Below are 16,048 nucleotides of genomic sequence, written 5' to 3'. Positions count from 1 at the left end.
GAGAATGAAACATCAGTTGGCTACCTCTTGCACGTCCTCTACTGGAGACGGAGCCCCCAACCCAGACATGTGCCCTGACCAGAAATGGAACTGGCAACCTTTTGATGCAACTAACTGAGCCACACCGACCAAGGCAATACTTTGAAATTTAAAAACAATTTTACATACTAGATCGCACTGGATAAATTAAAACGGAATAAATTGGATAACTGAAAATAAGTGGCTTTGTCTTCACATCACAAGAAGGCTGCTGCACCTCCAGGCATCATCTCTGCATTCCACATAGGGAGAACATAGAAGAGAAAGGCAAACGGTGATGGGCAAAAAGACTTCTCCTGTGGAGGCATTGCCATTTTATTCCAGAAGGGCTCTCCCTCTGAGACTTTTGCCCACATGTCATTGATCTCAATGGTATCTCATGGCCACTCCTAGTTGCAAGGGAGGTTAGGTGATGTAGATCTTAGCTTTTACAACCTAGAGCAGAGGCAGGCAAGAGGGGAGGGGACTGGGAACAGGAATTGTCAGGCAACCTTCAGGGCTGGCTCTGGCACATACAGAACAGAGAGAGACCTCGATCCCCACATACCAGGTGCTGATGTTGGTCCTTTCCTGAAGAAACTTACTGGTAGGGGTAACTTAAAGCTAGAACTTTAAATTTTATATAAGTAAGTTTAGGTCCCAGATGCAGTGTTACCAATTTTTTAAGTTTTGTTATTTGGCAAATATGTGGGGACTTGTATATTAGGAACCAAAGGCACAAGGTACAAGGAAAGCTGTGTCACATCCCACCATCTAGACAGAGTCTGGAATGAGAAGGACCAGGACGTGGGTCCTCCACAGGCTCACTCTGGGAATGCTCAGTAATAACATCGATGGTAAAGATGCTAGAGCAGCATTGGGGTTCATGGCCATTTCTCCTTGCATTATGAGCTGCAGGTGAGTGACACCGTCCCTCCCCAGGTCAACACCAGTGCCTCCTAGGCTGCATTCACCTCTGCCCCGTCTGTGTGTCCCAAATCAGTGTCCAGATGCCGCAGCTGAAATGCACAAACTGCTGAAAAAGCCGGAAGGTGTTGGCCCTGGTCCCTGAGGTGGCCGACCCCTGTGTGTAGAGCTGGAAGAACTTGGAAGCACAGTGGCTCTAAAACACTTCCTGTGATGGGTGAGGGAGGCTGGGGGTCTAGGAAGACAGTGGTCCTTGTCTTCCTGCCTTGGCGGCAGTGCCAGTGTCTGTATCAGTAGCAGCAGCCTCTTTACAGCATCACCCCCAGTTTATTTTCAACTTCTCATCTTTTCTCCTTTATCTGTGATCATCTCTTTCGACCTTGCTATTCCTGGCGCCTTTGCCTTCCCGAGGCTGGGGAAGGTGATGGATGAATAGACAGTTCCAGAGTTTACGGGTCTCCCGCCTCCTCTTTCTGTCTGTTTTCCCTCCACCTCCTTCCTCCCTCTCCCTCCCACTCTTCCCCTGAAAATGCCCTGAGTTCTGATCTGTGTCCTTCTCAGTCGCCCTCCCTCCCACAAAGGGGCTGAGTTTGAGATTGCTCAGAATGAAGAAGAGGTTGGTTCTGCCCTCCCTTTCACATGCTCGCCATTCACCTCCCCCAGTCAAGCCCGCAGGGACCCTCATGTGTCCTTGGCAGAGTATTGGGGGAAGATGCACATATTTTAAGTGCCCTCTGGGCAGCCCATTCGTGCCGTGGTGTTTATTAATTCTCGAGCATGCGCAGGCTGCAGCATCAGCGTCCCAAGAGGCTGCTAACACAGTTGTCCACTGATTTAATCAAAAGAAGCAGCTGGGGCTCAGGGTGAGGTTGAGTTATGAAATTAAGGCACAAAGCAAAACACAGGATGGGCCTTTTATGTAAACTGTTGTCTAACCCCTTTAAGTTGGGGGTGCGAGTGAAAATCGAATGCTAGTCCTCAGATGTATATCATGCCCCACTGTGAAACTAATTGCATTGCAGGAGCAAATGGAGGCCATTATCGTTACTATTATTAATAACCATGTATTCGCTGTCTACATTGTCCATCCGGAAATCTTACTCAGCTTAGAGCTCAGCAGCCTTCCCATATATATAATGGCTTAAACGGTATTGATTTGGATCAGTTTTTTATTGCACCTTTTGTTAAGCTTCAGTAGTCCTTTGTTTGTACAAATGTTATCTTATACGGCAAGCAAAACCAGATAGTACACTTACTACTGTTATTTCATATGCTGTTTTCCATGGTGTGAAATGCAAATGGTGCAGTGTGGATGGCACCTTCCAGACCCTAGCCTCCTCCTTATTAACTACATATATCCTTTCTTTCGGGCAAACCAGAAATCCTCTAAGTATGTTTATGCGTATACAGATACAAATGGATCTTATGATATGCACTGTTTAGCATTTCACTTTTTTTACTTAAAATATCTCTGGAGATCCTCCCTTGTTAGCATGTGCAGGGCTAACTCAAGCTAGTTGCTGCCAGAATGCACTGTAAGGTTCTCACTCATCCCTTGCAATTGCTGCAGCTCCCTCACTGGTGGATCAAGGTATTGCTGCTGTGGTGGGCTGAATGATGGACCTCAAGATGTCCAAACCCTGTCCCCTGCCAACCCCAGCCAGCTCCCAGCCAACCTGGCAAATGAGCATAGATCCATGAGTGAGCCCAGCCGAGACCAGGAGAACTGCCCCGCTGAGTCTAACCCCAGTGTCACAGAGGAAGACTTCTAGAGCTGGCCTGAGAGCTCCATGAGCATAAATACTATACTCTGAGAGGAAGTTAAACACAGTCCTACACAACCTGCGCCGAGTTCTGCAGACATTTCTAATGCTATTGGTGTGAGGCTCTGGACGGAACAATAGGTCAAGAGGTTGACAAGGATTTTAACATGCTGGGCCTCGAAGCTGGGCAGACGAGGAGGGTGAGCAGATGCTCTGACAGTTATCTTCAAACCTTTCCAGCAAAGCATCCCCTCATATCAGAGGAAAAGGACTTCTGCCTGGATTCATACAGTTTGGAAGCAAAAAAATAACCAAAAAAACCAAACACCAAAAAACCAAAAAAAAAAACAACACCCAAAAACGAAACCTGCCTCAGCAGACTTAAAAAAATATTTCTTATCTATAGCTTCATAGGCTGGTATTTGTTTTAAATAAAATAGTGTTGACAATAATAAAAATAAATAAATTAAGTTAAAATTATTTGCTTTGAGCAAAATTGTTGGCCCGAAATCTCTCTCTGTTTATCCTGTTACTTTTCTACCCTTGGGCCCCCATGGCGGTGAGGGTGTAGAACTGTGAAAGGATTGACTGCTAGAATTTGAAACCTAGTTACCATGGGTTCTTGAGACCCATGTCTGCATTCTCAGCAATGCCTGTAGGCAAAGTAGAGAAAGCTCTGATCAGGGTCTGATCCATTAATAAATAGGTGCTTAATATATATATATATATATATTTCCTTCTCTGCTGGGAAGAACTCAAGAGGTTTGGTTGAGAGCAGAACAAATAAGGTACCATTATTAAACAATTAAATCACCTCTAAGCAATTATCCTGAATGGCTCTTGATGCAATGCAGGTGGGTACCAGCTGTTTCCCTCTCTACCAAGTAAAGCCTTTAAGAAGGAAGGCTGGGGCCCCGTCTCTATCCTGCTTCCAGGGTCTGTTCACCATAGTCTCTGCTTTGCCTCAGTCTCTCAGTTTGGAGCCCATGTCACTTCAGTCCTGGTGGGTTCTTGCTCCCTGGTGGTAATTTAACTTGGGAACAAAGCACAAATTGCAAGAACTCTCCAGTCTTTAATGGTAAACTTTAGAATTTCAGGCTCTTTGGCAGCTGTGATTTAGAGCTCTCTCTACTTATTGATGCTGTTGGCTCCTGTACAGGTTGTGTAGTTGCTGGAGGGTGCCTCTCCATCGGATGCTTCAGCCTTATTCAGGGTGGTGCCAAGGGAGCCCATCGTCTTTTCCCCTGCCATGTCAGGAACCCAATGGAATAATGTAAGCCAGAGCAAGAGGAGAGCTTGCTTCTGAGGTGTGATAGGCTGAATAATGGCCTCCGAGTCTGTCCACATCTTACTCTGTGTGGCCTGAGGATATGTTAGTGAGTGAGGAAGGGGAATCAAGGTTGCTAATAGGCTGACCTTCACATAGGGAGATTATCCTGGATTATCTGAGCCCAATGCCATCACAAGAGTTCTTAAAAGTGGAAGAGGGAGTCTGAAGAAGAGAATCAGAGGGCGATTTGAGGACAGAAGGGAAAGAGAGCAGAAACAATGTTGCAGATGGAGAGAGGGCCATGAGCCTCTAGAAACTGGAAAAGGCAAGGGAACGGATTCTTCCCCGGAGCCTCCAGGAGGAATGCAGCCCTGGCAACACCCTGAGGTTAGCCCAGTGAAAACTTTTTTGGACTTCTCGCCTCTAGAGCACCAAGATACATTTGTGCTCTTTTAAGCCACTAAGATAGTGGTAAGCTGTTCCAGCATCAGCAGAAAACTAATACATGAGGTTTTCTGAAAGTCTCCCGACCCTGAGGTCATTCACTTCCCACTGGCCAGGGGCATCTTGGATTCTGCAGTGGGTGGGGTCTCATTCTGTGGTACCCTCGAATGCATACAAAGCAGAGTGTGCATCTGGACACAGAGAGGATCCTTTGTAGAAATCTCCATTGGCTGGGCAGAACACAAGAGATTCCAGGAAGTATGGGAGAGCTTCCGGCAAGGGCAGCAGGAGGGACCTGCCATTGCAGGGACTGAGGTTGAAACAGGGCTTCTAGGCACTAAGGTGACCCTCTCCATGACCAGCCCAGAAAGAAGCAGTGTGAGAGAGCCCACAGATACTGGAGTGAGGGTGTGGGTCAAGGCAACACAGTTCCTGACCTGCTCAGCCCCAGCAGAGAACAACCACAGGAGAGGTGTCTCTCGCGGAAGCTCTCTGAGCCTCACTTGCCTTCCAGCTGATGTCATGCAACAGGGACCAGGGAATGTCCCTTGGGATGGGACAGACTCATTCCACTCCCAGTTCACCTGCTTTCCACATCTATAAGGGGGCGTGATAAAACAACCTGCCTGGTGAGCGTTTGAAGGATGCAGCGACGTAGTGTAGACCCGCTCTGTGAACTCTCAGGGCTGGAAGGTTAGGAAGATGCCTATCTCATGCATTTTTGTCAATCTGTCCAGATAGTAGGATTCTCATGGATGGTAGAATACTAGTGTCCATCCATTTTCTCCCTGACGTATTTCTTTTCCATCAACTCCGAGACCTGTGTGCAGAAACCCTCGCTGACTCTCAGCCTCTTCTCTGAAAACTCCCTTTGCAGAAATCGGCCATCCCCCGAGGCCCTCCAAAGGGACACTGTTCTACCTCTCACTGTACATGGTCCCCGTGGAGCAGGGGCCCTCCTGGCTCCCCCCACCTCTTCCTGAGCCTTCTCCTTCCTCCTCCCTCACACCCATAGCCCCTCTCAGGTACAGGTTCCATGCTGTCATGCCTGGCCTTTGGGTCCTCTCCCTCATTCCCTGAGACTGTGGCTCCAGATCATGGTGTTCCCTCTGTTTTCTCTCCAATCACCATTTTTAGGTCATGGGTCCCTTTGAAGATAATCCAGGGAACTATCTTCAGTGCCTGGTCACTGTTCCGTGACCTCCTCAGAGCTCCAACTATCTTTCCCCTGCTCACCTAAGCCACCTACTCCCATGGACATACCCGAGGCCTGCCATTCCCACAGAGTCCTGCCTCCTCCAAAATCTCTTGCAAGCCTTCTCCCTCAGACTGCCTGCCTGGTCTCCCACTGCCGAGCTCTCTTACCCTCCTGGAGGACTCTGATTCTTCCATCTTACCCATGTCCACTCCCCAGCTCCCCCCTCCTCATTTCCCTCCCCAGCTAAGATTCTGCAGTTTTCCCTATACTCACTCCTTTTATGCACCCTCAATTCCCTTGCCCTCTTCCCTCTATTTTATAATTCACTTGGAAACATCCCAGCTCTGATTAAACCCATCCATCTGCCCCGAGTGTCTGAACATTGAAGGAGAAAATTACACGACTGGGCTATGCACTCACTTTAGATTTACGACAGCCAGCCTTGAAGAGCCGGCATGCAGCCCGAAATCGCCTGCATTTTCCTGGCAAGGCCTCGGCTACCCTCTGAGGGCCTTTCCATGGGGTGTTAGGCAGCCGTGTGTGTGTCTCTCTCTCTGATTCTTAAACCTGGCGAGGTATTGTTGGCATCCCTGTAAGGCTGCTAAGGCCCCATCTCCCAACTGTTCTCTCTTGTTTGGTCTGGGGTGGGGCCCAGGCCTTCTTAGGTCTTATTTGTTCTTTTCTATTTCACTGACGTATGAGAGTATTAGTTTCCTGGGGCTGCTGTGACAAATTGGCACACAGGTAGTGGCTTAAAACAGCAGAAAGGTATTCTCTTACAGTTCTGGGGGCTGGAAATCTGAAATTGAGGTGTCAGCAGGGCCGAGCTCCTTCTAAAGGCTCTGGGGGAGGACCCTGCCTGCCTCTTCCAGCTTCTGGCTCATGGAAGCATCACTCCAGTCTCTGCCTTTGTCTTCACCTGGCTCTCTCTGTGTCTCTGTGTGTCCTTCTGTCCCTTAGGACAGTCTCATTTTAGATTGAGAGCCCACGAGGGCAATCCAGGATGAGCGCCTCCTCTCAAGAGCCTTAATTTAATGACTTCTTTTGCTAAATAAGGGGACAATAACTCTTTTGTCATATATGATTCTGGGAACAAGGACATGGGCATATTATTTTGGCGGCCACCATGCAGCCCACTATACACAGATAAACAGGAAAATGGGCCAATCCTGAAGGCATAATTCAGCAAATTGCTGCAAACTGGATACACCCCGGCAAATAGGGTACAGATAAAGTAACAGAACCCCCTGTGCCTCCTGTCAGTCATTGCTCCCTACTCCAGGGACCCTCTCCCCCACCTCTGAACAGCCTGATTTTGAATTACACATTCATGGAGTTTTGTGTGTGTTCTGTGTTTGCTTCTCTCACTTGCCATCTTGTGTGAATTTGATCCTCATGTGGTTGTAGCTCCTTCATTCTCATTCTGGTGTCCTCCTATGTGTGACCTCACCAATGTTGTTAATCCATTTGGCCCTAAATGGGCAGTGGATCATTTCTGCTTTTTGGCCACTACAAGTGCGCTGCTATGACTACTGTCGGATCGCGTCTCTTGGTACACACACACACACACACACACACACACACACACACACTGCTGTGTGTGAACACCCAGCAGTGTGAGAGCTGGCCAGAGGGAGGCATGGTCTCAGCATCTATATATGCTGTTCCCAAGGCCATGAGTCCACTTTCCCAGGGGAGGACCAGAGCCCGTCACTCACTCTGCCCATAGCTGGCATTGCCTCGTCCTCTTTTCAGCAGCTCTGGTGAGTGTGTTGACCGTGCCATGTTGTGATATGCTGGTAGGTGATGTTGACCATCTTTTCATCTGTTCACAGACAATGTGGCTATCCTCTTGTGAAGCGCTGGTCCCTTTGTCCAGTTCTTTGAATTTGATTTTCTATATTTTTTATTTTTTATTGAATTGTAGGTGTTTTTGAATGTCTTGTAAATGTCTTTTTCCTCTGTAGGTTGGTTTTTTCCTCTCTCAATGGTGTCTTTTGATGAACAAAAGTTCTTAGTTTTAATGTGGTCCAATTTAACAATGTTTTCCTTTTTATGGTTAGTGCTGTTTTTTTTTTTCTTTTCCCCTGTGTTCTTCTTAAAGCTTCATTATTTTGCCTTTCACATTGAGATTTATAATCTATTTGGAATTAAATTTGAATGGCGTGAGGTAAGGATCATATACGTGTGGATTGCCCTCTGATGTTTGAATCAACCAATTGAGGTTTCCCACTTTCTCTGTCTTCTTGTCTTAGATCTGGGGATTTTTCTTTCTTGTATTTCCTAGGGCTCATTTTGTGTGGGTGGTGGTGACAGGGCAGAGAGAGATGGGGAGGCAACAAGCTCCAGTAGCTTTGCTCCTCCCTCGACACTGCTTAGCCAAAGACGTGCAAGGCCAGATGGCATCTGCTGGGATGTCCTCCCCTGCCAGGAGCCCATGTGATTGACCCTCCTGTCTCCCCCTGTCTCCTGGCCCCCTCCAGTCTGGGCAGTGAGTGCATCTGACCCATACCAACCCCTTATTTCTCACCTTGCGGCCCCACCTGCTCTTCATTTTCCAAAGCCTCTCTGCTTAAATCTAGTCACATCCACAGGCCACCTTCCTGCCCTGCCCCCTGCACCTTGTCAGCTCTTTCTGGAGTGCAACTCGCTTCTGTCTCTCATCCTCCCAGACCCAGGTCAGATGCTGGCTGCCCTGCTTGCCAGTTGTAGGGGAACAGCCATGCCTCCTCCGCCCCTTCATGAGGTTGCACAGCGCAGCACACTGCAGTGCTTTCCTTACATTGTCCAGGAGCCTTTCCAGGGTAAGTGCTATGCCCTTTTCCTCTGGGCATCACTGTCTGCTGAATTGCATGGAACTCGAATACTCTTCAGTACAGCCCAGGAAAATGTTGATGTTTTGTAATTCGGATCTGAAGCTTAAATTAGATATTCGAGTGCATTGTAAAACTATTGGGGCGTGTGATTGTTAATTACTGAAGTTACCAGGTGTTTGTGGACTGGCTCAAGTGGCCACCAGCTTACCTACAACACTCCTTCCATGGTTTTGGAGGAAATGAAGGAGCTCCAGCCAGGCGTGGGTTAGGTGCTAAGGGACAGTTAGCTCCTGCTGACCCTTGCTCCAGGCAGGGTCGGGGCGGGGGCGGGTCCTGATTTCATTTGAAACTGGTACTGGCACCCTCTGCTCAGCCTCTTGCCACTGTTGGTGCCTTGTCCCTGCTATGTGGGAAGAGAGGAGAGGAGCTGTGATGTAATCGGTGCTGAGGGCAGTATTTTAGGTCCTAAAGAGAAGGGGTGGGATCTGCACTGCCCAGAGGCTCTCCCCAACACTGCTTAGCCAAAGACACCCAAGGCCAGATGGCACCTGCTGGGATGTCCTCCCCTGCCAGGAGCCTGTGTGATTGACAGCCAGTTTATGAGCATCGTGCCTGAGTGTGTTTACTGAGCCCAGGAGTCCTGCTGAGAGAGTTCCCTGGTATTTACCAAGTGATGCCCTTACGTGGACCTTATAAAATGAAGCTCAAGTGGAACAAACAGCAGCCGCCGCAGCCAGCCCCCTTGGCCCCGTGTCAGCAGCTTTCAAATCCTGTGTCTCTCCTACCCCCCGCTTCCCACCTCTCCACCAGTCGCTGATATTATATTAAAGTTCTAGCTATAAGAGGAAAATATTTTATAGACAGATTCCCCAGTCCAAAGATTATTGCCTTTCAGTACAGTTATTGCTTTTTGGGGTGGCACATAATATTGTCAGAATTATTGAGACAAAAAAATGAAATTCAATTAAAAGAAGCTTGTTATTAAATAGTTCATGAATGTCTTGTAACTAATTAAAAATAGTATTCCACTTTTATTACTTGCCCAGTTTGACAAGTGAAATTATTTTAAAGCTACGTATAGGGGCAATATCCCATATATAATTGCATAATGTGTGAAAAAAAACAAACCCACATTCATTTTCTTAGTACCTTTAATAAGACAAGTATGGATAGATGCCAGATCAAGGATATCAGACTGGCTAGTTACATTAAATACTTTTCCTAATGTTTTAACATATATATGTGTATTTTTAACTGTGCTATCATTGACATAACATTATATTAGTTTCAGGTGTACAGAATAATGATTCAATACTGTTTATATTGTGGAATGATCCCCACAAGTAGTCTAGTTAACATTCATTACCATACATAGTTACAACATTTTTTTGTGTGTTATGAGAACATATGCATTTACCACTTCTTATCTCATACACTTGTATTCATTAATGGTCAATTGATAATATGATGTCCCAAAATATGAATGCAAGGCAAATAGGGATAAAAGAATTAGCCCGAGGGTCTATTTTGCTGCACGCGCCCTCTATTTTAGAAAATCTCACTGGGCATCTCAGAACCTATCAAGTCTTAGAGCTCCTGTGCACTGTCCCCTGGTCTGTCAGGGACACACTCATGCCTGCCCCCTCCTGGCAGTGTAAGGCAGGTGTCTGGTGTGGGAGGTTCTCCTGGCACCAAGATGAGACTGACCTTCTGATGTGGGGCCTTTTTGGCCATGTCTGCAGCCTCTTCGGTGGGTGACAGACAGTACCATGTGGCTCCTACGAAACAAGCCCTTCTGATGATAAAAATGAGGCAGGAAACATGAGCCAGCATTCTGGATTCAGGGCCCCGCTGCAATCCCCCTTCTCCTGCACTGCGCTTGAGGAAACCACATTAGGAGCCAAAGGGAGATTTGTGTTCTTGGTGTTAATCGTGTAAGCCGCTTTCCCACGCCTGGAAGGACCCTCCAGGACCACACACACACACACACAGCCAGGACAGCGCCTTCAGCACCAGGGTGTTTATTAACCACTAGATAAAAAGGTCAGGGCGACGTAAGCTGGGATGAAAGGCTGCTGCCGCTAAAGATCATTTGCAGGGAAGATAAGGCCTCTGTAAAATTATAATGTCAGTCAGCAGGAAGATGGGATTCAGAGCGGTTTAAAGCTGAAATCACCTTAGAGATTTGCAAGCAAAGCCCCTTTTTTTTTCTGGATAAGAAGACAGGAGGCTGTTGAGATTAAGCAGGCTCAGGAGGCACAGGGCTGGCTCTGGAATCCAGACCCCTGGGGCTCAGCCCTAGGGTTTTCCCAAGACACCAGTTGGCCTTTCTTTTCTGGAAGAGATAAGGACTGGTTCCCTCTGCCAGGGTCTGGGATCCAGCCTGTCACAAGCCTCAGGCTCTTGTGGCTCAGGTTTGTGTGGAGGTAGTGGGGAATTTCCATGAACACAAGGAAGTAGCAACAGCAGCAAGTAGAACTTAGCAGTCACCTGGGCACCTCCTGGTGGTCAGAAGCCCTAAAGCTACGTGAAGCTGTGCTCCTGCTCTGGGCCCCTCTCAGGGACTAAAACCTTAGTCTCCTGCCCACCAGCATGGCCATTGGCCAGAGCCCTCCCCTGCCACTGTTATGCAGCCCAGCAGACTGATACATGGTCCTTGGAGTCCGCTCCCAGCTTCCCCGACACTTGCTGCTTCTGCTCCCGCTGTCCAGGCAGGGACTGCAGCAGTCCCCTGACTGGTCCCTACACTTCCCCCAGCTCCATCGCTTCCCCCACTCAAATCCATCCTCCTTGGCCCTGCAGAGTGGCCTTGCCACTCTTGCATCCTTTCCCCTCCGCTCAGCAATCCTCAGACGACCCAGCACTGCAGCTTAGTAGACATGGCTCAGTGCAGCCACCTGCCATTTGAGAGCCTCCTCTGTCATTTCCAGTCCCCTCAGTCCCTGCATCAGGGATCTCCGTTCTGTAGGGCTGCTGTTTCAGTATCAGGGAGCTGCTGCCTCCCTGTCTTGCTTGCACACGTCTGCCAAGTTTAGATGCTCCAGAAGGCCCCCTTCCTTGCTCTGCAAAGAAGTTCCTGCCCCCACCTGGCCCTAGAGGTAACATAGTCCTCTTGTCTCCATCCACCTGGGCATAGATGTTGGTGACCCTACCATAGGCGCCATGGCCGCTGGAGTAGTTGACAGGTGGCCTCCCCAGTAGATGTTTGTTTCTTGATAAATGTTTGTGCTGGATGTTTGGTTAGCTACGCCGTGTGATCTCAACCCAGAACTGGTTCAGATTGCATGATCATCAGCTCATCATCATATCATGCTGTATGTTTGATGACTTTCATAAAAACAAATTAGTGACTTTTATGTTTAGCTTTTTTTTTTCTTTTGAATCATCCTGGTTAGAACTCAAAGGAAAAATTAATCTGGTGCCACTTATTTATGTTTACAAAAAAAGCTTTTACAAAAACATTATAAAGATAATTGCTCCAGAATTGTCCTGTCCATGGCTAGAAAACCCACTTAAATGATATTAAAATTAATGTTGATAAGATTAGGAATGAAAAAATAAACTTAATTTTAGTGATCAGATTTCCATTAGAATCAGGTCACTTATAATGAACACTACTTAAAATACACCTTAGTATTAATATGCATTCTATATTATTTTGCTTACAGTGATGCAGTTAATGTTCTGGGCAGAATAATAATTCTCATATATATTTGAGATGATTTGTTTAGTTTGTGTGGGACATGCGCTAAATTTAGGAAAGTGAGTAGATTACATTTCCCCAGACTTTACGGGGTTTTATTTTCAGTCTCATTTCCAAATTTTCTGGTATTTATTTTTCCAGGGTCTGAACAGAGTTAGCATTAAGTGCTGGAGGCCTGTCTTCTGATGGTGTAGGAGAAGCCCATTGATTGGTTCCTTCCATCCTCTTTCCTTCCTATCTAACTATCAATAATAATAATAAATACAAGTGGTCATGTGCAGACAGCTTCAAGCAATGACCTGACTCCATTCCTATGGAATTAATCAGCACCTTCAAAGATGAGACACATTCAGAAACAACCATACAACTGTTCTTCACATGTTCTGATATTACTCAGAATCAGGGTGAGACACCAAACACAGGTGACCTTGTGCTGGGCACTGAAGAATGTGAGGAGGACAGGGGCTCTGGAGTTGAACTGGAAATAAAGGGCAGGGGACAAGTGGTGGGTCAAAGTGAATTTGGAAGAGCTTTGTGTAGGCATACAACATAAGAAGCGTCACTTCATTTATTGGAGCCAGATTTTGTAAGACAAAGGCTATAGAAAGAAGCAGTTTCATTTCACAGATGGGAAACTAAAGTTAGTATAAGTTTTAGGCTCAATTTGGGTGGAAGGTTTATTTTGTAGACTGTCTCTTCATCCAACCATCCATCCATCCATCCATCCACCCACCCACCCACCCACCCATCCATCCTTCCATTCTTCTTTCTATTCTTCCTTCCGTTCTTCATTCTGCCCCCCATGCCTCTATCCATCCTCTTTCATAATTCCTGGAAAACTAGCCAGAACATTTAGAGGGTTTGCTGTGGTTTTTGAAGTAAAACAAAAAGACTCAGGGCCCTAGTGTGTCACCTGAGAGGACTAGCAGCTTCTGTTCAGAATGCCAACCCATTCAGGTTCCTGCTGGTGTTGTGTTTCTCTATACACAGCCTGGCTCTTTTTATTCTTCATCTTCAGGGCCTTCACATATTTGTCAGAAGTATCATTTTGGATATAACTGATATATTTTACCATGGACTTAGTTCAGAGTTCCTAATAGATTTACAAAGACATGGTCCTTTGTATGGATTTAAACATTGAATACATGGTCAGAACTGAAGGCATTAAAAACATTCAAAGATGCCCACAAGGCCAGCCAGCATCAGATGATCCCCCTGTGTCCTTACTGATTCCCAGTGTTAACCCAGGGTCTTTGCCACTTTGAGACCATGGGATTTGGAAATCCTCCAAAGTGCAAGCCACCTTGAACTGTATCCTGGTTTTAGTATTTCCCACAAAATGCCAGGCATGCTGGCATATATGTGGGCTCCATACAGAGCCCTGGTTCCATCTGGTTGTCACACCCACCGTCTCCAGTACCACTATCCTCTAGTGTGACAAAGCCTCTTTCCTGGCTCTCCAGGCCTCAGCACATCTCTCACCTTTCCCTAGATTCTCTCCTTGGAGCAAGCACCACCTCCTGCACAAACTCCCAACTACATCTGATCTCTCCTCTCCAACAGGCCACTGGATTTCCTACCTGAGGACCACAAGAGACCTCACTTCAGCAGAGATGAGGGGTGCTGTCTTTTTTCCATCTGGAACCAGCTGTGAAGGACACTAAGGCCACTTGTGTGCCCTGCTCAACACACTTTGGTAGCAGTGTCAACCAGGGCATCCTGTTCCTTCATTCCCATGTCCTTTTTATTTGTGACTTGGTGATGTTTCCAGTGCCAGGTCAGGGCTCCGTGGTTCTCCCCTGGCACAGTGTGGCTGCTCATCTACCCATTCTGCAAGGGGGAGATGGAGCTGTCATACCGCACCCCTGCTTAGAGCCCAGAATGACACCTTCCAGCCACTGGGATCTTAGAACAGTTAACTAACAATAATGTGGTGCTTATGATGCTCCTGGCACTTCTGGGATGATTTATAGATATATAAACTCATTTAATCATCAAAATAACTGCTTTGGACTAAATGTCTCTGTCCTCCTCAAATCTATATGAAATCCTAATTCCCAATGTGATAGGCTTTGAAAGTAAGGACCTTGGGAGGTTATCAGAGTTAGATGGAGTCATGAGGTTGGGGCCCCCATGATGGGAAGGCAGCTATCTAGAAGCTGGGAAGTAGGCCCTCACTGGATACCAGGCCCACCAGCTTTTTGATCTTGGACTTCCCCAGTTTCAGAACTGTGAGAAATAAATGTTTATGATTTATTTTTGTGATAGCAGCCCAAACTAAGATAATAGCCTAACAAGGAAAGTTATTACTACACCCACTTACAAATGAGGCCCAGAGAGGTGAAGTGACTTGTACAAATGACCCAGCTTCTTAACTGGTTTAGCCTAGTCAGATCTGGTCTTAAACAATCAGACACCCAATGCCCTCAGACTGACACTTATGTTCCACTTCCTCTCACTTAGCCGAGCACCCATAGGACCCTCCCAACACAACCTAACTAACTTTTCGTCTTTGCATCTCTGCTCTGACCATTCTCATGCTCTCTTCTCTCTCCCCTTCTCTTCCATCCAGCTCTGCCCACCTCCTGCACTCACCACACCCTGCTTATCTTGTGAGTTACCTTCTCCTGAGACTGTATGGAACAGGCTGTGAGCTTAGGGAAGGCATGGCACTTGTATATGTTTATAATTTGTGTTCACAGTTCCTCACCATACTAATTATACTGACTTATCTATAATAATAGAAGCATACTATGCTAATTAGACTGGATAGCTGAATGACCTTCCGGACGTCATTCCGGACATCCTTCCGGATGAAGCCTTGGTGGCGGGGGCCGAGGCAGAGGTGGTTAGGGGTGATCAGGCAGGCAGGCAGAGTGGTTAGGGGTGATCAGGCAGGCAAGTGAGTGGTTAGGGGTGATCAGGCAGGCGAATGGTTAGGAGCTAGCAGTCCCAGATTTTGAGAGGGATGTCTGACTGCTGGATCGGGCCTAAACTGGCAGTCTGACATCCCCTGAGGGGTCCTGGATTGCGAGAGGGTGCAGGCTGGGCTGAGGGACCCCCCCCCCCACCCCTGCCCCTGCTCCGTGCATGAATTTCATGCACCGGGCCTCCAGTATATAATAATAACTCAATATATATAGATTATCAAGGAAAAATTTGCTTCATACTGATTATACAAAAGGAGGAAGTGAGGTTATAGTTACAAAAGCAAAATGAAGTGGAAATCAAGGCAATTGTATAGATAATTCAAAAAGAAAAAAAATCACTTTGTGGGGGTCAATTATATGGATTTATCAGATGAGAGAAAAAAACTCTAATTGGCCCAAGTGTTCCATTCCACTTTGGGTGGGTTTGAGGGAGCCGGAGTTGGATGTTCGTGTGCCAGATTCACCATCGAATTCTGTGATCCCATGTGGCTTCTTCGTGCTCTGGTTTTCCTCTGTGATTTGAAGGGGCTGAATGCTGAGCAGAGCTGATTTGAGTTGCATAATCACCTTCGGGTCACTTGGTTTGTCTCAGTCTCTAACTCTCTGAAGCCTACACTTTGGCATTCATTTTATACATGTTTTCTTTAAATAGTATGAGTGTTGTCTCTTTAATGAGGTTGCCAAGTCTGTGATGCTGAGGTCCGACTCCTGCTTTCTTGCCGACCTGCCCACCTCCTTTCCTGGAAGTCCCTGTGGGTCACACCCAGGAAAACATGGCACTGATGGACGGGACAGTGAAGTTACCACAGACTCAGTGTCCTGCCCAATGCCGTCACCTGCAGAGCATCTGATGTAGTGAATCTGGGTTTGGCCTCCATGTGGGTATTTTATTAAGAGTCTCAGATGATTCCACGGAGATCATGAGCTTCTGTGGTGTTTACTAACACACCTCTGTCAAGGTTGTGGACAGCTGGCTCCT

The 16,048-nt window shown here is 47.0% G+C and overlaps 1 protein-coding gene across 3 annotated transcripts in view; it reads left to right on the top strand.

Annotated features, from left to right (window-relative positions):
• The window catches only part of MED10 (mediator complex subunit 10), a 29,089-nt gene extending 13,699 nt beyond the window's left edge, over positions 1-15,390 (top strand). Inside the window, exon 6 of one of the 3 annotated variants that reach the window (XM_080678581.1) lies at positions 13,703-15,390. The gene's annotated coding sequence lies outside the window, so the exon portion shown is untranslated. Of the gene's footprint in view, positions 1-2,515; positions 3,156-13,702 lie in introns of those variants that run through there. The other 2 variants (XM_080678580.1, XM_080678582.1) reach the window with 2 other exon arrangements.
• Positions 15,391-16,048: the final 658 nt, after the last annotated feature.

The sequence above is a fragment of the Plecotus auritus genome (assembly GCF_963455305.1).
Source record: "Plecotus auritus genome assembly, chromosome: 7".
NCBI lineage: Eukaryota > Metazoa > Chordata > Mammalia > Chiroptera > Vespertilionidae > Plecotus > Plecotus auritus.
The sequence above is the reverse complement of the archived record's forward strand: the minus strand, read 5'-3'. Positions and strand labels throughout refer to the sequence as shown.